The sequence below is a fragment of the Lissotriton vulgaris genome, chromosome 11, assembly GCF_964263255.1.
Source record: "Lissotriton vulgaris chromosome 11, aLisVul1.2, whole genome shotgun sequence".
Taxonomy (NCBI): domain Eukaryota; kingdom Metazoa; phylum Chordata; class Amphibia; order Caudata; family Salamandridae; genus Lissotriton; species Lissotriton vulgaris.
Window position 1 is genome coordinate 442,197,448 of NC_141699.1, and position 26,933 is coordinate 442,224,380.

A 26,933-nucleotide genomic window follows, 5' to 3' on the forward strand; every position below is an offset into this window, starting at 1 on the left:
GGCCATCTGCTCGCGATACTTATTTCCTGTTTCGGGTCGCATGACGTGTTCACGATCGCAAACTCTCGCTGGATAGCGCAACCGGCTACCAACAATCCAACATCTCGTGGCGCATGCGAAAGGATAGGAAAACTCGCCGACAAATGCAGGGACCCGGTAAGTCGCTACTTCTCACTCGAGAACGCATTTTTAAAGCACAAACAAGAAAAAACATTGGTTTCGAGGCAGATTGCGAAGGTTTTGACATTTTCACGCTCTCTCCACGGAATGTGAAAATGTCAAAATATTGCAAATTCCGCGAGCGGAACGGAATTTGACGCCCACCCCTACTCCTAGTCGGCTGACTAAGTACAAACGAGTCATTCTAGGTGCAGAAAATGTAACAATTGCCAGATGTACTGTCGTGAACCCAGCAACACTATTACCTAATTCACATTTTGAAGAGGTAAGGGAAGAAGTCGAACATGATTGTGTCGACCTCACAGAATACTGTCTATACCACACCCAGACATACAGGAAGAGCCACTGAAAAATTCAGAGTATGAGCTATCTGTAGATGGCTCATGCATGCGACATGAGGAAGGAGGATTGAGTGCTGCTTATGCTGTGTGCACATTGGGTGGTATAGTCGAAGCATCCTATTTGCCAGGAGTCAAGTCTGCACAAGTAGCCAAATTGATTGCTTTAACAAAACTTGTAAAATCACGCAAAATTGGAAAGTAATCATATACACTGATATCCAGTATGGTTACAAGGTTGTACATGACTTTGGCCAACTCTGGATGCAAAGGAAGTTCATGACTTCTTCAGGTATTCCTATTAAAAATGGACATTTTGTAAAAGAATTGCATGAAGCGATTCAATTGCCAAAAGAAGTGGCTGTGGTGAAGTGTGCTGCTCACCAAACGTCAAATGAGAAAGTGACAGCAGGTAACCGTTATGCTAACCAGGTAGAACAACATTGTGCCAAATACCAAATGGCGGTGATCAAGAAAATTGATGCATGTGGAATCAGCTGCCAACTTATTTTGAAGTGAGAGACTTACAAATTGAAGCAGAACAAAAATGAAAAGGAAGAATGGAAGAAAATAGGTTGTCAGTGAAGGGCTGAGGATGGTGTTATTGTTTACTTGGATGGGAGACCTTTGTTACCAGACTGTATGCTTGCTCCTATGTCTAGGATGTATCATGGAGAGACACACATAGGTAGAGACGCTATGATTAGATTGTTCAGACAAACCTGGTTTAATGAGAAGTTTGGGAATATAGCAGAGAGTCTTTGCCAGAGGTGTTTAATTTGCCAACGAATGAATCCTGGAAGGAAAACTATAGTTTGCCCCTATAGTTTGCCCCGGAAAGAAGGCCCGTTTATAACACAACAAATTGATTTCATTCAACTACCTCCTTGTTGAGGATTGAAATATGTCCTTGTCATTGTCTGCCTATTTTCAAAATGGGTGGAAGCCTACCCCACCCGGAGGAATGATAGCTCAACTGTAGCCAAACTCTTATTGAGAGAGCTCATTCCTCGTTTTGGTTTTCCAGTAACGAATTAATCAGACTGAGGGTCTCATTTTATTAATGAAATAATTTATCTAATCTGTGAAGTATTACAAATTGAGCAAAAACTGCACTGTTCATACCGCCCAGAGGCTTCTGGAGTGGTAGAACAACTGAATGGCACAATCAAATTGAGATTGGGAAAGATGTATGAATCTACCCGATTGTAGTGGCCTGATGCTTTACCTCTTGTTCTGATGGGACTCAGAAGCTTTCCAGACAAAAACACAGGCTTGAGTCCCCATGAGATACTCTTGGGAAGAGCAATGAGGCAAGCGTGGGTACCAGGACACAAGCTGATAAATATAACTGATGATTTAGTGCTAGAGTACTGCAAAGAACTGGCTGATCAAGTGCGTTCTATCTCTCATCATGTTGGGAAGACACTGTGGCCAGACAATCAACTCCAACACATGACCTGAATCGAGGTGACTGGGTAGTGATAAAGGGACTCACCCTAGAATCTTGCCTAGTACCACTGGGGGAGAGCCACACCAAGTAATATTGGTTACCACCACAGCTATAAAGAGCAATGGAATTCCAAACTGGATCCATGCCAGTTACACTAAAAGAGTGACAGAACCTGATGAAGTAGAAGCTGAAGGTTGTACAGCTGAAAGGTCCCAAGAAATCGATCCTGAAGTAGCTAATGAGGAACAACCAAGCACCAGTCAGGATGAATGGATTCCAGAAGTCGACATACCTGAAGACATTATAAGAACCAGAGGTCAAACCTATTTAGATAGACAGAGTGATAGTGAGGATGAGACAGAAATAGAAGAACGCACTCAGATTACAGAAATCAAAACCAATAGTAATTCTGAGGAGGATCAGATAAGGAAAGATCAATATACTCAGACATCCAAAACACCAACCAGTACTCCTGCATCTGAGGAGGGACAGACAGGTATTAGAGCAAAAGTTCAGGCGGAAGACAATCAAGAGATCAAAAGACCTGAGCAGGACCAGATAGGGGTAGAAAAACGTTTTCAGGAAGAAGAAGGCGAACAAAGTCAAAGTCAAAGTCAAATTCAGCAAACTCCTGAACAAGGTCAGATTAGTCCAGAAGAACGCATCCAGGCAGAACTGACAAAAATAAGCCCTGGTCAAGGTCAGATAGAGAGGAATTCAGAAGACAACAAAGAACAACTAGTGTCACACTGAATGAAAAACAAAGAGCATCTGAAGGAAAACAAAGCACAGTGCCAGCTAAAAGACCTCAGAAAGGGAGAAAAGTGGCCTGGTTTTATCAAAAGACTAAAGTTTTGCCTTAAAACAATAAATGAAGAGCCAGAACAAGTAAATGAAATAACCAGCCAAGCCGGACCATCCACAGAAAAACCAAGAAGGAGGAGTCCATGACTGAAAAGACTGAATAATAAATTCCAAGGTCCTGAATGGACTTATGTCATCCTTGAAGACTTCAAAAACTTAGAAATAAGTGATGAAAATGATGACGAATCAATTGTTGATCAGATTGACGAAGAAGTGAGACCAACCTGAAGGAAAATTCACAGGTTATAGACTGTGTAAAAGTTACAAAGAGGGGTTAAGTCTCCTTAGTCAGAAATGGCTGATTATAATGTTGTCGGAAAACCGAAAATAAATTGTATAAAAACATGCTGTAGAATATGCACATGTAGTATATTGATAGTACTCATAGCATGGTTAGGACTGACAGTAGCTATACCTTACATAATCAGTGAGAATATACAAAATTACACTAGTACACATGAAAAGGTAGATACACATGAAAGGGTAGATGGCCTTAAACAAAACAGAGTAGACTTAGAAGCACCAGAAGATGTAGAACTACACTATAGTAGAGCTAAGAAAAGAAAAGATTTAAATGTATTTTTACTAACTTGTTTGTACACTATGTAGAAGCTATGGAAATCAGCGATTGCTATGTGTGCATGAAATTGCCCACATCGATAGCTGAAGGGGTTACCTATTATCATGTACCCCTGACATATGGTATCTCATGTAGTATTTTAGCTAGTCTATTTTACAGAACTGGAAAGTTGCAGTATTACTATTCTAATTTTGATGTCGTTTTTTACTGAAGTTCCCCTATGTAGAAATGTGAACCTGTCCTTAGTACTAGAGACTCAACACATTTTATGGGCAACTATTTTCTAACATTGAAAGCAATAGATATATCTGAAGCACACAAAGACAACTTAAATTGTAAGCTACATGAAAAGGAGAAAATATTTTTGAATTTAGTAGAAACAAGGAGACAGGATTTACATAGAAAAGCCACTGGATCGAAACGTAAAATTCCTTAGTGGGCTGAAAGTAATGAATTTACTACAAGTGGCAAGACTCATGCTGCTATATTGCTGGACTTCGAAAAGAAAGGGAAAATCTGTCTCCATAGAGAAATAACAGACTATTATAATAATATATTCATTGGTTCCAGTGAATGTGAACACAATTTTAAGGTAATCAGAAGTTGGGGTTTTAAAGATGGAACTGAACCAGTATTTCCTGGAATTTATTACATTTGTGGAAACAAGGCATAATATAAATTGCCTGATCATTGGTGTGGGAGTTGCTATTTCGGAATAGTATTCCTAAAAGTATATCATGTAAAAAGAATCACTGCAAACAATGAAGAAAATAATGAACTAACACAAAATAAAAGGGCTAGTTTTGCTGAAATTGTAGATGATATATTTAGTGCATTGATACCTTCAGTGAGAGTGGTTCTGAGTGCTCAAAGAATTTATAAATTGTGAACAGTGGTGGATCGCTTATCAACGGACACTGCTGGAGGATTTATTTTTGTTAAACATATATTATTGTCTGATCACACATATAATGCACAGCTCCAGGATCCGGAGTCTACTGCAACCATTAGTGGAGCAACAAGGACATCATCAGACTTTTACAAGAAACATAAACACCCCCCCACCCCCGATCCCTCCCCCCATGCGCCAATGCCAATGCTTAGGTACCCTAAAATATCCACAATCAAACATGCCAAGTTCATCAAGACACCATACGTAGTTGCAGAAAGTCCAACTGTCAAAGTGTCGAGAGGGCGGCCCCCTCAGGCGGAGGGTCCAAGTCCAGCCCACGGTAATCAGCCCACCTCTTCCAGATTTTACAATGCTTACGGGGGCACCCCCTGGCCATGAATATGGGTTGCTCCAGTCCCATGCAGAACTCCATGCCATTCCTCCAGGCAGCCAGTGGCGGGGCCAGGGGCGCCTTCCAAGCTTTGTCAATGTCTTGTTTGGCTAAGGTAAGGCCCAGGAGTTGTAAATGTCGCTTGTACCTGTTGCCCCCCACCCCTTCCATGACATGCAGCAAAGCCAATTTTGGATCGCGGGGAGGCTCCCAGGCCAACACCTCAGATAAGCATCGGAACACCCCATCCCAGAATCTATATAGCACTGAACACCCCCATGTAGTGTGCAGCAGTGTACCCACCTCCGAGCCGCAACGGAGGCAGTCGGGGGAACCAACCATGCCCGTCTTCCACAAGCGCTGTCGGGTAAAATAAGTGCGATGCAGGTACTTAAATTGTATCAGTCGCAGGCGAGTGGAAATTGCAGCATCCCTTGGGCTCGCCAGGGCCTCTGCCCAATCTTCGTCCTCCAAGTCCCCTACATCCTGCTCCCATAAGGACTTAAGTCTGTGTAGGTCGGAGGAACAATGATGTACTAGTGTCTGATAAACGCGTGAGATTTTCTTATCTGGCAATTCCCCCATAAAGAGTTTGGCCTGTAACGGACCAAAGTCAGGGAGTTGCTCCAGGTCAGTCAAATATGGTGTTAAGGCATGGCGTAACTGGAGGTATTTAAAAAACTGGGAGCGGGGCATTACAAATTTGTCTTGTAAGTTCTGAAAAGATTTCAAAGGAGCAGCAAACATCACATCACCTAGAGAGGAAATCCCTATAGCATCCCACCCACAACAGCACTGGCTGCAACGCGTCCATTTGGGGCAGAAGACCATTGCGCCAGAGAGGGGTCTCCTGGGTGAGCACGTTCCACCCTCCCATTCTGCGCAGCGCTTGCCTCCAAACCTGGAAGACCACTTGCGTGGCAGAGGGAAGGCGTCTCTGAAGTGGCGCCGAGTATAGCAGTGTGTGTACAGATGCCGAGCCCATAAAAAAACGCTCGACCGCATAGGCTGGGTCGCCCCTATCATCATACCGCCAGTCGTTTAAGACCAACAGATGCGCTGCTTGGTAATACGATAGAACATCTGATGTGGCTAACCCCCCCTTGTATATAGACAAATAGCCCGTCCTCAGCGCCACGCGCACAAGGCCCCCCTCTAACAGAAATCCACTCAGCGCCGAGTTGATTTGTTTGAACCAGCTGCGCGAAATTCGATGGGGATGATTTTGTAGTTGGTACACAAGGCGAGGGAGAGCCACCATTTTAAAAATAGCAGACCTGCCATATATAGTCAATGGCATGCGGGACTACACCTTCTTGTCCTCCTGTGCGCGATCCCATACCCGGGTGAGGTTACGATCTCGGGAGGCGGCCGCCTCCTCCGACAGGTACACCCTTAGATATTTCACCCCTCCCGACGCCAACTGAAGGCCCGACGCCCACTCTCCCAGCTGTTGCTGACTACCAAGTATCCACAAGGTGGACTTGCCCGGATTCATAGAGAGGCCAGAGGTTTCTCCAAAGATCCGTAAAATGCGCAACAGCCACGGCCCGAGCGATCTAAGCCGGTGAGGAAAAATAAGACATCATCAGCGTATAACGCTATTTTATCTGCCAGCCCCACTGACCACCGAAAGCCCTTGAGTTGGGCATCAATACGCACCCACAATGCAAGGGGCTCCATGGCGAGCGCAAATAAATATGGGGAGAGCCCTGCCGCGTCCCCTGCCGACTGGAAAGGAACGAGAGACGCGCACCAAAGTTGTAAAATCTGTATATAGCAGCTGTATATACGCCAGGAAGCGCGGGCCGAAGTTGAGGTGTCGCAGTAAAGCAAATAAATATGTCCAACTCAGGGAGTCAAAAGCTCGGTCCATGTCCGCTAAGAATAGAGCCGCCTGATCCCCCAAGCTCCTCCACGCCGATATAGCGGCCTCAGCCCGCCGATATTATGGCGAGTAGCCCTCTGAGGCATAAAACCCACCTGATCTGGGTGGATCAGGTCTGTAATGTAGGGTTTGAGTCTAGTGGCCAGAGCCTTAGCCAGAACCTTGGCTTCCGTATTAAGTAGAGAAAAAGGGCACTAAGACGCATGATTCCCCGGGGGCCTCCCCGGCTTCAGAAAAACCACCACCTTGGCGTGTCACCAATCCGGTGGGAGCACACCGTCCTCACTCGCCTCCTCCACAACCGGACTAAGGCACGAGCCCAGCTGTACAGAGAACCGTTGGAAAAATTCACATGGGAAGCCGTTGGGGCCCGGTGCCTTACCCGGATTCAGCTCACCTAGGGCCGTGCCCAATTCATCGTCCGTCAGGGGCCGGTCCAGGAGTTCCTGCACTTCGTCCGAGACCGCGTGCGGGGGGAGGTCATCAATAAAGCGCTGGATTGCATTAGCTGTCAAGCATTCCTGAGGAGCATACAGCCCTTTGTAGTACGCAGCGAAGCTCTCCGCAATCGCTGGGGGCTCAAGTATGGGCACCCCCCGTAATCTAAGATTTGCGGCAGTGGTTGGGCATGGAGAGTACCCTGACACAAGCGGTGCAGCATCTTACAGGATTTGTCCCCCCACTGGTACACACGACAAGGGGCAGGCCTGCCGCGCCTCCTCCATCAGAACCGAGGTGTACTGCTGTTGAGCCAGGACTAACCGCCGTTTGGCTGGTCCGCCTCCCATTTCCCGGCTTCTGCTTTCCAACGCCTCCAAATGCGCCTCACGCTGCGCTAAGTCCCTCCGCCGCTTCCTACGGGCCACCACGCACCAGGAAATATCTACACCCCGCAAGGTGGGTTTCAGGGCCTCTCAGAGGGCAGTTGGGGAGTCCACAATGCCCAAATTAATGGTCAGGTAGTGATCTATCTCAGTGGTCATATGCTCTCTGTAGTCGTCTTGCAACAAGTGCCAAGCGGACATACGCCCCACGCTAAATGTGATGGCTACCGGTGAGTGATCAGACAGGGCTCTTGGCAGAATGTCTGCCATCCATATTCTGTAGGCCAACCCCCTTGGAACAAAAATGTAGTCAAGTCTGGAGAATGAGTCGTGCACCGTTGAAAAATATGTGTATTCCCTACGTGAACCATGTTTGTACCTCCAGGCGTCTGTCTAGTCAAGGCCAGTAACTAGGGCATGTAACTTGGTGGTGGGGGTTGGTGCTGGGTCCCCCCACCCCCTTCCCTGATCCGCCGCCCCACTCCGCCACCTATTGCTACCCTGTTCTATGATGTTGTTCCAATCCCCCCTACAATGGATAGGGTATCGGGCATGGCACCCCAGAGGGACATGAGCTTCTCCACCAATGACCACTGTAGTGGTGGCCGGGCATATACACAACCAAGGGTCACTCTGTCCACTTCCACCCTGCCCTGCACGAAAACAAACCTGCCCTGCGCATCAGTCCAGAGTTTATCATGTACATAGGAAACCCTACGATGTATGAGGATAGCAACCCCTCTAGAGCCTCTCGTGAATCCCGAGTAGTACACATGGGTGAACCCAGATCGCTGGAGACAAAGCGCCTTCGTGCCCAGTAAATGAGTCTCTTGAAGTGATAGGACATCTGCCCCAGCCTTAGCATATTGAAAGACCAACCCCCGTTTCACCTTGTCCAACAACCCCCCACGTTCCAGCTCAAAATACGCAAAGAGCCAGGGCCTACCCGCCCTCCCTCCTCAGCAGTAGACATCTGACAATAGCAATATGAAAACTACAGGTGTCCCCGTGGCCTAGCATGCAGAATAGATGGCAAACAGCAAGCAGCAAAACATACGCAAACAGTTTCCCCGACCCCAATCTCAAACACCAACCCCCCTCCACCTCCCTCCCGTACCTCCCAAACATGGAAGCACCTGTCGCGGTTGGATCGTAGCCTTGTCCCCAACGGGGGAACAAGAACCACTCCCTCCAATGGATCCCAAAGTGACAACCCATGGTAACGTGGCTTTCAAGCCCTCCCACCGACTTCTGCTGGGTCAGGCTCCCAGCCCTAGAGAACTGCGCTCCTAAGCATCTATGAGTTTTGTACATACAGTTCTATGCAAACGTCCCAGGCTTTCATGCCACATCTGATCACTATTCCAGTGCCGGATCACCCCGGCGAGACGCAGAGCCGGAGCGTGAGCTGTGCCCCGATCTTGATCTCCTGCGATGGGGCCATTGACTCCTCAGACCCTCCCGGCCCACTCCACTCAAGGAGGAATCCGAATCTCCACCCCGGGCTACGTTGACTCGAATTTTGACCGTTTCATCAGTCCATTGGAAGACTTCCTCTGGGGTATCGAAGAACAGTGTGCGGGATTTATAGATTACTCACAGCAGTGCAGGGTAGAGTAAGGCATACTGGAGCTTGAGGCCACGCAGGCGGACCTTGGCTGCAAGAAAGGATTGGTGCTGCTGCTGCACGAACCTTGTGTAGTCCGGGAAGATGTGGATGGTCGCATTGTCATGTGTGAGGGAGGCTTTTACCCTCGCCTGCCGTGGAATTGTGTCGCGATCAGAATAGTTAAAAAAATTGGTGATAATCGGCCGTGGGTGGCCCCAACCGGGGGCTTCTGCATAAGAGCCCAGTGGGCCCGCTCAACAATGAGGCAGCGAGATAGAGTGTCTGCGGGAAGTGGAGAACCTGACCTTATGGGCCAGGTGGCGTAGGGCGCACCTAAGATCTCCGGGTTCACCTGCTTTGGCAGACAGAGACACGTGACACTCTGTTAGGCGTAGAAAAGCAGATTTATTAGCTGCAGCTAAGCACAGTGGTCCTGTAAGTACACCAACAGGTATGTTATCAGGAGACTGCCACTTCATTCCGTGGCGCACAGACTATTATAGTACACAAGTTTACAATGCCAACTCCCAAAACATACAAAACTGATGAATATAAATGGTTCGAAAACAAGTTATCTTATGTTTAAAAAACACCCTCCTTTCAGACCCTGTGTGCTCTCCTCCCTCCAGGTTAATCAACACTAGTGCCCGTAATTCAATTTTGCAGGTGGTAGAACATGTTGAATGCTTTAAAGGACAGCCTATGTAACAAGAGAACACACAAAGAGAATAGCGAAGGCCAGTTAAACAAGATAAAGTCAAGAAGAATGGTGCGACCCAAACAGTGGAGTAGGACATGGATTAATCAGTCTAGACATGGATTTACGAAACACGGGAGACCCTGACATCGGTTTAATAAACATAGGCAGAAGTTATTCTTTAACGGGAAGGACACATAGCAGCTGCAAAAGCAAAAACATTGCGTTCACCACGTCCGATGTGCTGCCTGAGTGAGGTAACACAAAATAGCGGTTAAATACAAAATGGCGGCTGGATACGAAGCGAAGTCGAAAACCACGTAACCTCAGAAGCCATCCCTCTAACCCCTGGGCCAAAAAGCGCTCCACATTGTCTCCCTCACAGCCCTCTGGGAACCCCACGAAGCGCAGGTTGTTCCGCCGAGCCCGCCCTTCCGCGTTCTCGATCCTCATGGGTAGACCCTTTTGTATTTTATCCATGGACGCAACCATCTTCTTCAACATGGACACATCATCCTCCACCTCAGAGATGCGAGTCTCCGCACCGATGATGCGCTCCACCGCGTTCCTCAGGTCCTGGCAGAGTAGAGTAACATCAGCCCCAACGGCCCCAATCTTGGTGTCCAACATGCCCCTTGATTGTGTTATGACTGCAAGCAACGCCGCGTTGTCGGGTGCCAAGTTCTGCGACCCCCCTAGGCCCGCCGCCTGACCTGCCTCCGTGAATTTGTCCAGGGTCCCTTGTTTGCTGTGGCCGCCGCCAGTGCGATCCCGAGTCATCACGGCCGAGCAAAGCACCCCGGGCGGTAGGGCCCCCTCACCAATGCCCGTCACTGCCAGTGAATGAGAGATCAGTTATGCCAACAAGTCCATCGACGGGCCGTTTTCCACAAGCTGCATGCCGCTCGGACTCGGCGTGCGCAGCCTCAAGGCGGACCCCCAGGCTCCGCGGCGCCAGACAAAAAGGGAGGGCTATGAACCAAGGTGCCGGGCCCCTCAGGCCAGAGATCGACACCGATCAGCTCCAAAAGCGGCCCCAGCGGGCCCCCCACCCATGCACCTCTCACTGGTCCCAGAGGTCTTCCCTGTCTCACACCGGGGCCCGATCCAGCCCCCGAGCTCCCCAGACACAGGAAAGGACCGCTGTGCATGCAGGTTGATGCGGGAGGGAGAGGGATAGAGGGGAGGCCCGACGCACCCCACCGCTCTCTGCCGGCCCACTCCACTCACCCCGGTGCAGGAATCACAGCAGGCCCCACCGGGCCGCAACCCCCAGTTCAGCCAGTCCTTGGGAGGGCCACCGACACCCCTCCACAGCTATGGGACACAGTCCAGCAAGCAATGTCGCCATGGGCTCCCTCCACTCTCCGTGCCCACACAGGGGTAGATGGAAGCTGCAAAATGGCGGCTGCTCCCACCGGGCCGCCCCGGAGACGGGCTCCTCGCAGCCCCACCTGGCGTCATCCTGCTCTCCGCTCCGCTCCTGCAGCAACCCCACGCCTACTTACGTCCGAGTTGCAGGCGCGCTTAGCTCCCCACTAGCCAGAGCAAGCCACTCTCCTCCAGCGTCCGCCTCCTCACCATGCGGCCGCCGCCGGCCTGCTCCCTGCTGGGCCACGCATAAATGAAGGTCCATGCTTCAGGCCTAGCCGGACCCCGCCAGCCGCTCCGCTCCGCCTGAGCGCAGCGTGTCTTCCGGGGCCGCAGTGTCACCGCCGCCAGCACCAGGTGATGCCTGCAGGCCAGACGACCTCACAGGGGAAAATAATGCCCTGGGAGATGCTTAGGGCAAGGATAATGCCTTAGGATAGAAGGTGGCTGGTCGGAGCTCGCGCTCTACACGACCCCCACCATTGCCGGCGAAGCCACGCCCCCCTGCTGGAGGATTTTTGATAATCAATACCGAATTAGTTGCGGTAAGATCAACGGTTTTACAAAATCGACTTGCTCTTGATATTCTATTGGCAAAGGAGGGCGGAGTCTGTAAAATGCTGAAAACGCAAAATTGTTGCACGTACATTCCAGATGAAAGTGTTGAAATTGGGAAGTATGCAAAAAATATTACACATCTGAAAGAAGAATTAAAACCACTGGAGGTGCATGGAAGAGGCTAACTAATGGTCTCCTCTGTAGGTAGTTGGTTTTCTAACATAGGAAAGAATATTGTAGGTAGAATATTGATGCCAATAACAGGAATAGCTCTACTGATTTTAGGCATAATGATCTGGTGCAAGTGCTACAGAAACAAAAAGTCATATATAGTAAACAAGAAAGGAAAGAAGAGGAATTTTGAAGAAATAGAACTTGAAGAGTTGAATGGGAATTTATATAAGAAAATGAAAAATTTCCAAATGAATAATGAAAAGAGACCTAATTGAATAATTGAAGAAATAGAATTGGGAAAATGTTAAAAGTTGGCATCTGGTTCTGTAATTAGTGAAGGCAGAGAATACCATCAAAGAGGGGATGATGGAGCAAGGTTTCATACGTAAAGAGACTTGCTCAGATGCAATCCTCTCAAATAACATGTAACCTATTAATCAGTATGTTTTGTTTTACTAATAATTTCACCACACAACATTTTTTGTATCTATTGGAAGCTTGACAATGTGCTTTTACTACCAGTAACCCGAAAGCATTAAAATGGCCGCCAAAAACGTGGGAACTTTACTGCCATGCGTCTGCCACACTCACGTGGTGTGACTTATCTCTGCTTTGATGGAGTTTTCTTGCAGCTGCGCATTAGTATTAAAGATGGCCGCTGTATGTTTCACATACTAAAGCACCTGCTCCTGTGCTAACTAAACCTTGTTCGTCTGATTAACTATTAATGCTATAGTTAAAATAAAGTAATGGGAATAGAGTAGAGATAAGTGGCATACAGTGCATTCATTTATTTCCTTGTTCTAAATTGTTTCTCTTTTACTTTGCTGATAGCTAGTATTTGGGCCTGAAGGGTGCATTTGAACTCCATCAATGAAAAAGCTGCATCTGCGCAGAGGAACTTTAAATCTCTGAAGCATCGGCATTGAAACACAGCCAAGTCCTGACTTACTCGCAATATTCGTGAGCAGATGAACATTTGACCCCACAAGAGGAAGTCAACTTACAAAATAGTTATAACATTGTATAAATTGAAACTAATATTGCTGGGTGGAATAAAATTCATGGGAACATTGATCTAAATTATTGAATGGAAATGATCTCATACTGGTATGGTGTGATGACCTCTCCTCGCCTTTCTGACCAATCAAATCAAGGTAATACACAAATTTGCAACACTGGGGGGTGGTACATTGCCCTGGAAAATGGTATAACTAAGGTAGGCTTAGCTAGTTAGATTGTCCGACTTGTCCCTGACATGTCACTGACCTAACATGTGCTGGAGGAGATCGAGAGCAGAGGTGCCAGGTGAAGCACTCTGTCAGAAGAATCAATAATTTGCTGAGGGAGAAGAATTGATGACCCAGTCGGGGTCCAAGTGTTAGCTGCAGAGAAAGAGAGGTGTGTGACGCTGGCGTTTCACTTAGCTGAGGTCCTGTCCTGAACTGCACCTGTCCTGAACTGCACTTGTCCTGTCCTGTTGGCATCGGATTTGTCGGGAGCCCTGTTTCTTTGTCCAACCCGTGGCCAGAGTGGGTCTTCACACCATTCTAGGTAAATATAAATCTGTGTGGGTATGTCATTGTACTGTTTCCCTTTCTCACCCTTCCCAGGTATCAATGCCCAAAAGAAATCTCGTAATATTTCTACATATTATTTCATTAGTTATTATTTTCCTAATTGAAAAGGCTGTAACTGCTCTTGTATGGGCTCTGATATTGTAAGGATTCAAGCGTCGTTTCCACAGGAGTGCCAGGAACCACTGACAAGACCAGCCCTTCTTATTTTCCTTATTGAAAAGGCTTTAACTGCTCTTCTATGGACTCTGACATTTAAGATTTTGCATAGATAAAGCGTTTGAAACATTACAGAGTCTGTGTTTATTTATGAAGGTAAATGTTATTATCTACCTATTATGCTAACTCCTTTTTCGATCCCTTAGGACTATAAATACAGGTGACAAGGATTGGTAAGTCAATGTGTATAGTCCTAAAGTGAATAAAATCCTGATAGGCAAAAAGTAAAGCAGGATTACATGTTCAAAGTCAGTGTGTTTATGGGCCCAGGTGAGTATGGTAATTGAGCAGGTAACTCCTCGCGCCATCACTGGCACCACACTACATCCTCACCACATTATGTACATCACCTGATCCCACAACGCACATAGAAGCAGTACAAACATTGGGGCTGATCCCTGGAAGTACGAGTCCTAAACTAAATAACGCATTCGGTCCCCAAACCTGAGCTGACCCAAACTACCTTAGATTCATAAAATGTCCTGAACTGAATTTATAGAGAAATCATTGACCAAATCCACCCTCAGTTTTGTGGGTGAAGAATGCTGGTAGGCGGTTTTAACTATACCCTCCTATCCCTAAAGGCTCATGATGCTTATGATACATTGTGCCTTGCTATTCTGCTCTAAAACGAACAGGTGTTGCTACATTTGTTTTTTCTAGATTGCAACCAACAATTTACAAAGAACAAAATACATTACTACTGTGAACAGGAACAGTTTTCCATAGCATTGGGATCTGATTAGATTGCGCCTCCGAGGTTATCTTTAAGGTAAAGGGGACATGTCATGTTTTTCTTGGGAGACCTTGGTAAACTGAGCCATGTTGTTAGTTAGGAGATTTAACTTAGACTGCGGAGCTTGGAGAATGAAACGTACTTGCTTTGCTAATTTGTTACATTTTGATGAGCGAGAAAAGTTTATTGTGGAGAGTCGAGTGAGCTATTGCTGTAGGATAAGTGTATTTATTGGGTTTTTTGCAGTGTTGAATGAAAAGAAGGGGTTCATAGTTTTAATGTTAAGCAGCGGATATTGCGAACTGACTACACTGCAAAATAAATCCTCTCCAAGGTGTGTTAAAGATGACATAAAATTGACAGCTCTTCACATATGTGGATGATGCTGTCACTTCGCATGGCGCCAGTAGGTTTTTTCCCCAATTTTGAGGCAAAATTTAAAATAGAGGCATTCACCCTGACCAGTTCTCCTTTCTTTTTAAATAGATGTGGGCCCCAATTTAATTTAGTATCAAAAGGACCCCAAGATAGGAGAATTTTTTTGATATCGGGATTACCGCTTCATCTATTTTGAATAGGAAATTTCTTCTGGGTTGTTGACTTACTTGCATGATAAATGATTTAAAATTATTAATCATTAGGTCTCTATATGTCATGAAGGACTTAAAAGCATTTAAAAGAGCTTGAAGGCCCCTTTCAGTTCTAGATATTAAAACTGCATCATCTGCATATAAAAGAACTGGAATACCCCGCCGACCGACTCTAGGGCAGTCAGCCGGCACCTCCTGTAGAACGCTATCCAGATCATTAATATAAAAGTTAAAAAGAAAGGAAGCCAAAATGTATCCTTGACGGACACCCTTTCTAATATCAAAATTGTTTGTGACACTCAGGTCTTGCGAGTATCTTACATTAGCTTTGGTATTGCTGTGGAGATCTAACAAAAGTCAACAATACCACTGTCTACCCTCTTCGTCCTCATGGACTGTCACAGCTTCCGCCTGTTTACACAGTCGAAGGCTAAGGACAAGTCCATGAAGTCCAATCTCCTGGCTTTTATGTAATGAAGAAACTATCGGCCAGATTCATGAACCTCAATTGCGCTCGCAGAGGGCTAGATTCCCAGAATCTGGCCCTTTGCGAGCGCTATTTTTGCATTTGGGATTCATCATCCCAAATGCAAAAATCGGTAATAGCGAAGTCGCTAATTAGCGAAGAATTACATTTAAGGAATCTCTATTTGAGATTCCTTAAATGCAATTCATCATCCATTTTCAAATTGCGAAATCGCAATTTCGGGCTGCTATTTACCGCGAGGTCAAACCTCGTGGTAAATAGCGAAAACTTACAAAAATGCTTTTAAAAGCATTTTTCTAAGTTGCATGTTGCACACACACATGTCCTTTGGACATGTGTGTGCGCAACACCAATGTAGTTTACCTTTCAGGGGTGCTACAGGGTGTCCTTTGGACACCCCTAGCACCCTTGAAATCGCATCCTTATTTGCGATTAGCAAATTGCTAATCGCAAATAAGGAATAACTCCCCATTCTATCCTATGGGCCTTATCGCAAATAAGTAATGTGTAGGAATCGCAATTTATTTAGCGATTCCTACATGAATCCCGTTTTGCGACTCTGTAATAGCGATTCCTTATGAATCGCTATTACAGACTCGCAAAACGGGTCTTTGATGAATCTGGCAGTAAACCCTTGCACCTTTTGCACTTTATCATGATATGTGATTTTAACAAAAGTAGTATGAATTGTGAGTATTATTGTATATGCACTTTTATGGTTTTGAACAAAAACCGAAATAAAGTTTATTTGACTTGACTTGACTTGCTGTCACGTCTGATCCTATTGGTGCAAATCTATCACGAAGTGCCATTTGCCTAAAGGGGGAGCAATATTTTCATGACAACCGGCTCTTGGGTCAGATGTGCACAGAATTTGTAATCGGATATTGAGAGATTGTCACATATTGATGAACATGGCAAGCAGACAAAATAAACGGGCGACTAGGTCCAGCGATTGCCAACACATTTCCATGACTCCTAATAAAGCCTATGACAGCAATTGCCAGAAAAGAAAAAAAACCCAAAAAATACACTAATTCTAGGACTGCATAAACACACGTATTATGTACTTGAAAATAGTGGGGTGCCCAGCCAGACATTAGTATGGTTTCAGAGCGATGATTGTCACCCGGGTGGCCTTCCACAGTTCTCAGAGTTTTCCAACGCAGACATGAACCAGAGTAGTCCTGTGATAAATCTGCCTGTGCTGGACCTTAGTGGCAACTTACATGTTAGAAAAGGGAAGTTTAGGGCCTGGCAAGTGGATGCACTTGCCAGGTTGACTACGGTGGCAGGCCTGAGACACATTTGAACGGCTACTGATGTGGGTGGGACAAATGTACACAGGGAACACTTGCACTTTGGCACTGATCAGCAATGGCAAAGTGCTCAGAGTACCAAAACCAGCAAAAGCGAAATCCAGCACACAGTCAAAAATACAGGAGGTAGAGGCAAAAAGTATGGTGAAACCATGCCAAGGATGCCAGGTCTCATAGGGCTCCTTTAAGATTTCTTTAAATAAATGTAATGTTTGTAAACATTATAGAAAGTAATTTTTGTGTAAACTATTGCCAAGGTTAGGATATGTGTGTTTGGTAAAAGGCTTTCCAAACAATACCAGAGTACCTACTATAAGGGTCAATCATAAACGATTGTGAAGATTTAATTTGAGACTGGAGTTTGGGAGTTGGTGGTTGAAGAGGAAAACATGGCATCCTCTTCATTTCTAATGCATCATAAAGGAATTCAGGGTGTAAAACAGGCCCCTGCAGCCTTTTTAGTGCAGGAAGCCCTCAACCATTCAGGACTCCCCCCCACCCCCACCCAACCCATCGGAGGACCCCCATAAAGCCCAAGACTAAGGGATATCTGTGTGACATGGGAGAACGAGAGACCCTGCTTCACATTATGGAGGGCTGCCCCATCAAATTGAGTTCTGTTACTGCCTTGATTACTTGAGGTAATCCCCATTACTCTTAGTCCTACTCGTCCTCGACCCAGTCATAACACATGAGGTATTCCACCCGACAGGAAACAAAACAGGAAACGCTTTTTAGACTCCACCCACCCTCCTGTCAGGTGCTATATTACACCTCACCACCAGAAGCAAATCCTGATGTACCAAGCACCAAAGGCCCAGCAAGGGAGGGCGGGCGGGTTGTATGACTGGGTCGAGGACGAGTAGAACTAAGAGTAATGGGGATTACCTCAAGTAATCAAGGCATTACCTCTACGTCCCTCGTCCTCGACCCAGTCATAACACATGAGGCATACCAAAGCAACCCCAAAAGGCCTTTGGCACACCACAACCAGAAAATAGAACAGACACAAAGGCGTGCAGCAAGACAGAGTTTATTAAGAAACCAAATCAAACAAGTGGGGGAACCCCCACCGCACGCAGCACCCCAGAGCCAAAATTCAGGCGGCCCGAAAGAGCACAATTCAGGCGATAATGTCACACAAAAGTGGACTCAGACGCCCAGGTCCCCGCCCTACAAATTTCATCAAGGGGGACCCCATGGAAAGCCGCCCATGAAGCAGACACACCCCTGGTAGATCTCGCCTGAACACCAGAAGGGCAAGGCAAACCAGAGCCCTGGTAAGCCAAGGAAATCACCGCCTTGATCCAACGACCCAAAGTAAGTCGAGAGAAAGCTTTACCCCTACCAGCCAGACCAAAGGTAACAAAGAGGGAGTCAGAGGACCGAAACTCAGCAGAACGATCAACATAAATAGACAAAGCCTGTCTGACATCCAAAGAATGGAGCAAGACGTCAGAGGGCGAGGAAGGAGAAGGACAGAGAGAAGGAAGAATCAATTCCTGGGAGGAAGGAAACTTGGAACGAATCTTAGGTATAAACCCGGGGTCCAAAGCAAGGACCACCGCGTCGTCCAGAAACCTCAAGAAGGGGGGAGAACAGCGCAACGCTGTAAGCTCGCCCAACCTCCGAGCAGATGTAACAGCGACCAAAAAGGCCACCTTGAAGGACAGGAACTTCAAGTCCACGGACTCCAGAGGCTCAAACGGAGGCGACTGTAAGACACCCAAAACCAAAGAAAGATCCCAGGGGGAACCGGGGATCGGACCGTAGGTGCAGAAAGAGAAAAACTTCGAAACAAACGGGAAACCAACAACCCATCCGAAGGCAGAAGAGAAGCAGGATCCCGAAAGGCCCGGATAGCAGCCCACTGACCTTTCAAAGTGGACAAAGCAAAATGTTTGTGAAACCCATCTAGAAAAAACTGAAGAATAGAAGAAACATCACAAGAGGCCGGGGACAGGCCCACGGAAGCACACCAAGAAGAAAAGGAAACCCAGTGCTTAGAATAGGAGGAAAGCGTGGACTTCCGACGGGAAGCCTGCATCACAGTGATGAGGTGATCGGGCAAACCCCGGACCCCAAGAGACAGCCATTCAACCTCCAGACCGCCAAGGTGAGAGGCACCAACAGCGAGGACGACTGGCAACTCAGAGGAGACGGGTAGCGGGGCAGGATCCAGGGAGGGCCCACCGCCAGCCGCAACAGAAGGGGGAACCAAGAGCGGCGAGGCCAATAAGGTAGAACAGCCACTACCTGAGCCCCCACCCGCTGAACCTTCAGCAAGAAGGCAGGGACCAGAGGAAAGGGGGGGAATGCATAGAGTAACCAAGGAGGCCACAGGACAGTCAAAGCATCCACTCCCCAAGCCCCCGCCTCCGGAGTCCTGGAGCAGAACAGGGGAAGCAGGGCGTCTTTCAGCGAGGCAAAGAGATCCAGCACCGGAGTCCCGAACCTCAGGCACAGCGACCGGAAAGTCCGATGTGACAGACACAGGGTGATAGAGGACGGGAACCTCCGACTCAAGGAATCCGCAACCATGTTATCCACACCCTTGATGTGTTGAGCAGACAGGGCCACCAGATGACACTCGGCCCAACTCGCAATGGCACAGGCCACCAAGTTCAGGGAAAGGCAGCGGGTACTGCCCTGGTGGTTGATGTAGGCCACCGTCACAGTGTTGTCCAACCTCACCAACACGTTGCACCCCAGAAGACGATCCTTGAAAAGGCGAAGAGCCCTCTCCACCGCCGACAGTTCCCTCCAATTCGAAGACCGGTGCGACTCTGAAGGAAGCCAATGGGCCTGGATTTCCCAAGGACCCAGAGTCGCCCCCCAACCGGAAGCGCTGGCATCCGTCATCAATACCAATGGGGGCGGAGGATGGAACCACATGCCCTTCGACAGATTGGAAGAATCCATCCACCATTGGAGAGCCGACACCAACCCTGGGGACACCGGAACAGGAATCGAGAAGTCCAGGACAGGAAAGGTCACCCAACGCTGAACATGCCACAGCAGAGGCCGAAGATGAACCCTGGCCCAGGGCACCGTGAACACCATTTTGAAAGGTATCTTCTGAACAAACAAGTTCAAGGCCCGAAGATTGATGACAACACGGAACCCCCCCCGTGATCTTCAGAACCACAAAGACAATCGAATAATTCCCCAGACCCCGTTCCAGGGAGGGAACCGGGACAATCGCCCGCTTGTCGAACAGCGACCCAACCCCCTCCAGCAACGCCCGACGGCGAGCAGGGTCTGCAGGTAAAGGGGTCACCACCACCCCCGAGGGAGGAGGAGGGGACAGCAACTCCATCCGGTAGCCCTGCGAAAGAACATCCAGCACCCACTGGTCCGATGTCGTCACCAGCCAAGCCTGGCGGAACAGCCGCAGTCTCCCACCAACCGCGGGCTGACCACCAGCGAGAACGGGCACTGGAACGGAATAGTCAGGAGCGAGGAGCCCCAGACCCACCATCCGGCTGGGGCTTCTTCTGGAACCTCCGAGGAAAGGACCTGCGAGCCCCACGCTGGCCCCTAAACGAGGACTGCTGGAACCTGGAAGGCTGGCGAAAGGACCTGGCATTCGAGAAGGACGACCCCTTCTGAGAATTAGTATGACGGAATGACAACGAATGCTTCCTCTCCTTGAAGACTTTATGCAGCTTGGTCTCCAGGGCGTCCCCAAAAAGATGGGTACCCGAGAATGGCAACCTCAAAGCCATAGAACGCTGCGCAGCATCCGTCTCCCAGCCTCTCAGAAGCAAGTTCCGACGGGCAGCCACCGAGGAACCACAAGACAATGCAGAAGCCCTGACAGAGTCAAAAGCGATGTCCGAAAGGAACTCAGATTGACGTTCCATCGACTCCAGCAACTCTGGACAACTGATCCCCTCCTGCATAGCAGAGAACAAAGTCTTGAAGTCAGCCAGCAAAGACTGCGCCACATAAGCCCCATAGACCCCCGACCGCAGGGCCAGGTGAGAGCCAGCATAGGATTTCTTAAGAGCAGAGTCAATCTTCTTATCCACGCCATCCTGCAGGATATTATCATCAGCCATGGAGGGTTGACCAACCAGGGAAGCAACCACAGAATCCACCTGCACCGAATCAGGCAGGGCAACCTCCAAATCCTGCAAAGGATACAGTTTAGACATGAATCTGGGCACCGAAATATGGTCCGGGTCCTTCCATTCCTTAAGGAGGACATCCATGACAAACGGGTGTACGGGCATAGAAGAAGACGCAGGCTTCCGAAACTGCGGCAAAACGGTATCCTGGGAGGTACTGGGGACTGGCTCCACAGGGAACCCCATATTCTCCCGTACCTGGCAAAGCAGATCAGGCATCAACTCCCTCGAAATGTACTTGCCCTCCAGATCCAACGCACCCAAAGTAGCCTCATCAGAGGATGCGGAGGAAGAAATATCCGAATACAGGGGAGCAGCCTCCCCAGAGCGAACACCTGCACCCTTCTTGGAAGCCTTGAGACTGGACAGAGTCTCCAACAGCAGGCGCTTCAGGCGCTTAGAGCCCCTCGGACCAGCACACCGACCAGCAGGTGTAGAATCCCGACTGTCAGAGGAGGAAGAGGAGGAGGAAGAGGACCGAACAGGAGAGACATGCTTTCTCTTCCTATGGTGTTTCCCCATTACAAGCAACGTCTTCAAACACAGGAAAACAGCAACACGTGAAAACACAGCAACACCAAAGCGTCACAGTACAAACTGAACTCCAGGCAAATATATAGGCATGAAAACACTCACCCCCGCAGCTGTAGCCACTTCGAATCCAAAAAGGAGGGGCTGAAAGCAGCCTTCTAGCAGTGACCAATGAGGAAATCCAGTCACGACACACCCGCCGAAACGAGCCGATGACGTCATCAGGAAGCGCCATCCCGGCACTCAGGAGATCGTCAGGGAACCTAGAGCCCACCCAGGCGCCCAACCATGCCAGATGGAGACAAACGCAAATGAAGCGACATCCGGAAGCGTCCCGCTCCCCCACTCGGACTCTTTTCCCGTCCGAGGACTCCCGACCCTCAGGCCGTAGGAAATACCGCCTACCCGGCGCCCTCCAATCAGGGGCCGACAGGAGGGAAACTGAAGAGAGCGCGTCCCACCCACAAACACCGGCAAGTGCGGGCCGCGCGGGCAGCCGCCTGCCCCTCCCAGCAGCGGGCCGCCCCTCCGGGACAGCAGATGAAGAAACGGAAATCCACGGGGACCCGAGAAGCCCCGCAACCCAGGGTCCCCGTATGGAGGAAAGCACAGGAAGCCCAGCAGCCCGGCTTTGTAAAGGTCCCACGTCGGTCCATGAGCACCCCCAAGGCCCCGCCAAGGAAGACACCACAGGACTCCAGATGCAGGTAAGTGCTCAGCACTCACCCCAGCGTAACCCATCAGCATTCCGACCGACAGGAAACAAAACAGGATTTGCTTCTGGTGGTGAGGTGTAATATAACACCTGACAGGAGGGTGGGTGGAGTCTAAAAAGCGTTTCCTGTTTTGTTTCCTGTCGGGTGGAATACCTCATGTGTTATGACTGGGTCGAGGACGAGGGACGTAGAGGTAATGGAAGGGTGCTATCCCATACACCTCCAGGTGGAACAAAACTGTCCCTCAGCCTGGTTGGCTGAACCTTTGCAATTGTGAGATGCACTACACACTGATTTGCGCTCAGCATGTGCCTGGTTTTGTGGACTTCAGTTGCTGTTGTTAATTTTTTGTGTAGAAACTAGTATTCTGCTCTCCTCCTCGCTGTTCTAAGCCTGAAAGTCCTCCTGATGCATCACTGGCCTGCCCTGCAGCGTCTAAGCGTATGCTGCATGGACGTCCCAACAAGCCTATAGAAACCTGAGATGCCCTAAAAAAGCCAGGCAGGGCGTCTGCTTTGGTCCTCACCAGAAGATCAGAGGTGAGTTAATGAAGAACTGACCTTGCCGAAAAATGATGTATGCTAACATCTGCTGAGCCACTGAAAACCCTGCAGCAGACAAAGAAAGCTGACTGAGAGATTAAATACCACATGTATATGAGATACAGTGATGGCTATGCTCATATCGTATACCCCTCTCTGCACCAGCTATTGTTGTTCTCGTTTATTTTGTTTTTCCCTTTTTTGATTGGTTGTGCGAGCAGTCAAACGTTAGGTTCGGCAGCTCCTTAGCTGAATACAAGCGCCTATATCTTCTTTCCTGAGCTAAGTATGCTCGTGGGATTGTGACTGAGCCAGGTGTGTCAATGCTCTTTAAGGCGCCCCCGTTACTCCTCTGCTCCTGTATGGGGGTTGAAAACAGGGCAGATAATCTGGAGGGAGGGAGAAAAAACACTGAAGTTGAGATGAATCAGAGTGAATAATGGAGGTGTTTTTCACCTCGGGCTTCGAGCGTCATCATACACGGCTAAGCTTTGCTGTTATTTGCTGTCACTCTCAATGTCTCTGTGAAAAACATTCCCTTTATTGGCTGTTAGCCATCTTTAATTGCATATGTTCTGCTACTGAATGCTAGGCAGGTACATGGAAAGGGAAATACTAGGATTATAGATAGTATTCATTAAAATATTGATGTTCGAGTCAGTTAATATAGGCAAATGTTCATTTCCTTCAATCTTTAAATGTCCGTATATTGTGCAGATGTAAGGCCTCTATACTGGCCAGTCTCACATTAGATGCAAGAGATCATTACCATGTCCACGCTTTCCTAACCTTCTGCCCTCATCATCCCACTGAACTATTTTGTCGGCTTTGACAATCAATCATGAAAAACGATGTAAATGACTAATTAATGTTCGTTACTTTTTAAAATGCCTGCCCTTCACGGCTTAGAAGAACAGTTCACAGGCAAGCTCATGCCCAACAGCATCTTTTGAAATAAAACTGCATCCCTGCTCGTGAATGATGCAAAGAAGCCTGCGTGGCTGCGGATATATATCTAAGCGGTATGCAGATGAGGAAATGACAGATTCCACACCGACAACAATCACATTCCCCGGGTTACACCACATCCTCAGAACGTTCAGCGGCGCCATTCGCGCTGTATGGATCTAAGAATAAATGGGACAATTACTGCAGATATACATTATGCAGGCACCTTGGCAACCCAAATATCATTAAAGTATGCAGAAGAAGAAATAAAAGGGAATGTCATTTTGCTAAAACATTCGTCTTTATCGAGGCCGTAAAGAGGCACATGGTTCTGCTTCCAGCTTTTAGGATAGCCATAAAAGCAGATAGGCTGCTCGAGACAGAGAACCCTAAAGTTGGGCTGAACATAAATATCTGAGCTTGTGATTCATCTTCTTTATATTCTGGGCTTACAAGCCTCGTTGTAGCTCAGATACTCCTGCTGCTACAAGATACTTGCAAAACCGATTGAATAATAATAACAATTTAAGTTAAAAATAATACATTTTGAATAAGGGGCAGGATGTGGCATAAGGTCCAGAGCTGTCGACTATGAAAGGTGGGAACCAGGGGGCATATTATCAAGGGGGTTTATCTCCGCCTATTTGGCTTTAAAAGCCAAGAAGGCGGAGATAACATTTTCTCCCTATTACCTAGCTGTCGCTAACACCAGTTAGCGACAGCTAGTAGGAGATAGCGACCATCTTGGGCCCCGCTTTGCATGTCAGTGATATTTATCACTAATGACATGCAAAGTGGGCGTGCCAAGAGGTTAGCGACTGGAAACAGTCGCTAACATCGCTATCTCCTATTACCAACTTTTGGAGATATTCTCGCTAAGCGCGAATATCTCCAAAAGCTAACACCTGCCCCTGAGCAGTTCTTAGCCATGTTATCCAATAGTAGGTGGATAACATGGCTAAGAGCATTAGCTCGGTAATGCATGAATATCGCTGACTTTTCAGCGATATTCATGCATTTCGGCCGATTTTTATCGCTTAGGAGATAAACCTTGATAATAGCAAGGTTCTTAAGCGCCAAAAATCGCCTCAGCTCGGCGATAAAAATATCGCCGCTAAACCAACATAGCGATAATTATCGCTAGTTGTTGGTAATATGCCCCCACGTTTGAGTCTCGGCGTCGGTTCAACACCCTGTGAGTCTGGTCAAAGCCCTTAGGGGGATATTCACAAGGACTTATCTCCGATTTATCTCCACCTAAATGCATCAAAAGTGGAGATAGATTTAACACCCCATGCACAAGCTGGTGCAAGCTGCAGACATCGCAAGTATTCCCGCGATAACTGCCACAAAATTAATTTCCAGGGTGGGCCCCACCAGCTAACTCTAGTGAGATGCAGAGTAGGCGTTCCAGTGCAAAACACACAAAAAAAAATACCACTTTCACAACGAACTGCCAGAACAAAAACAGGCGATAAGCCTCAAAAGCACATGGGATTTAACACCTGCCTTTTGCTGGTGCTAAGCAGGATGACTACCCACAGCATGAAAGGGAGCCCAGCCAAGACCCACACCAGAAGAACCACAGATGCCATTGAGACAATGATCATGCAGCACCGATATCCATGAGGGTCACAATATTCCCCGCCACCACCCCCAGGCCCCCCCCTCCCGGACATACACATACCGTGCACAACACAAGAGCAACAAAAAGCGCATGATGACACATGTGTGTCCAGAAGAATGAGAAACCGTCACACAGCATGGAAGTAACAGCCAAAAACTTTATTGAAATACAACACAAAACACCAATGCGGAAGACTCCTGTCGGGTCCATCAGGGACAATCTCGATGTCACAGGCTGGAAAATAAAGCACAATATAACGTTGTGTGTCATGAGCACATCAAAGGAGCGAGACACAGAGAAATAGAGAAGGAAAGTAAGCCAGAGAGAGAAAGAGAGGAAAAGAAAGGAAGGGAGAGGGAGAGAGAGAGAGAGAGAGAGAGAAAGAGAGAGAGAGGAAAGGGAGAGAGAGTGAGAGAGAGAGAGAGAGAGAAGGAAAGGAAGAGAGAGAGAGAGAGAGAGATACTGTCGCCCCTGCACATACAGGCCCCACTATTCACCTGCTGCCACCGGTGTGTCCACCAGTAGGCACACCACATGCCCGTGCAAGCTCCAGGCCCCGGTCCTGCCACCATGGCATGGTCCACATCATGCGGGCCCGCCCCACGGCCCAGCAGGTACCACACAAGGCCCTGAGTCCGGAGTCATCAATGGCAGAGACCACATCAGTGCACACATCAACAACCCAGGCTGCAGACCCGCTCAGCTATTTCGGTGCCACTAACCCTGTGCAAAGCTAGTCAGCGCCACGTGGTGGTAGGCCCATGACAGGCGCAAGGATTCGGGTGCCACTAATCCTGTGTGCATTAACTCATGGGCACTTTATTATTAAGAACCGTGGAGCGTCCGCCATCCAGTCGCCACCGGCAGAGGGGAATGTGATGTTGACCGCCCCTTATATTTGCGGGGTGACATGGCCTGTAACGCCTGTGCCGGATGGTTGTGGTGTGTGTGCAAACCTGCCCTCAGGGAGTGGCCGAGACATGCTGACAAGTAGACCAGTGACCTGCACACCACCAGCCAGTACGCCTGTGACAGGTAGTTATGTGGGCCCCCCTCGGAGCGTAAGTAGAGTGCTGTGGCCTGGTGTACGCCGGACCAGCGCAGGGCTTGCAACAATGACAATGGCTCTGGGCGTGATTCAATGTCCGGACAAGGAAGTGACTATTGCGTATGTTCCTGTTGTAGTGTCCATGGCACCTGGAACACAATAGGCAATGTAGCACACTGTGGCTGGCATCCCACTAGATGAGCATCATTGATGTAAGGGAAATCACTGTCCCTACATTCATCCACACATTCATACATGAATGATGAAAGACATTACACAGCAGTGCGTTACTGGATGTTAATAGAACATCCAGTGGAGTTTTTGCAGCTGGAGCGGTACAGGGCCATGCCAAGCACACTACACAATATGGGCCCATGGAGGGCCAGCCAGAGTCCATCGAGGGATGTCAAGTACTGCGGAAGGGGAAGGGTACAGTTCGCTGTCTGGTCGCCGTGTTGTTGGTCATCAAACAGGATATGGCAGTCCATATTGTGGTCCATGGTGAGTGCAGGAGAGTGTATCAGGGGTCAGAGGAAGGACATGGGCCCATGTGCTGCACCAAGCAGAAACAGGCCAGGTGGAGGAAATGAATGCTAGTGCCTCCTTCTGAACTCAATCCCATCCACGTCCTCATCCTCGGA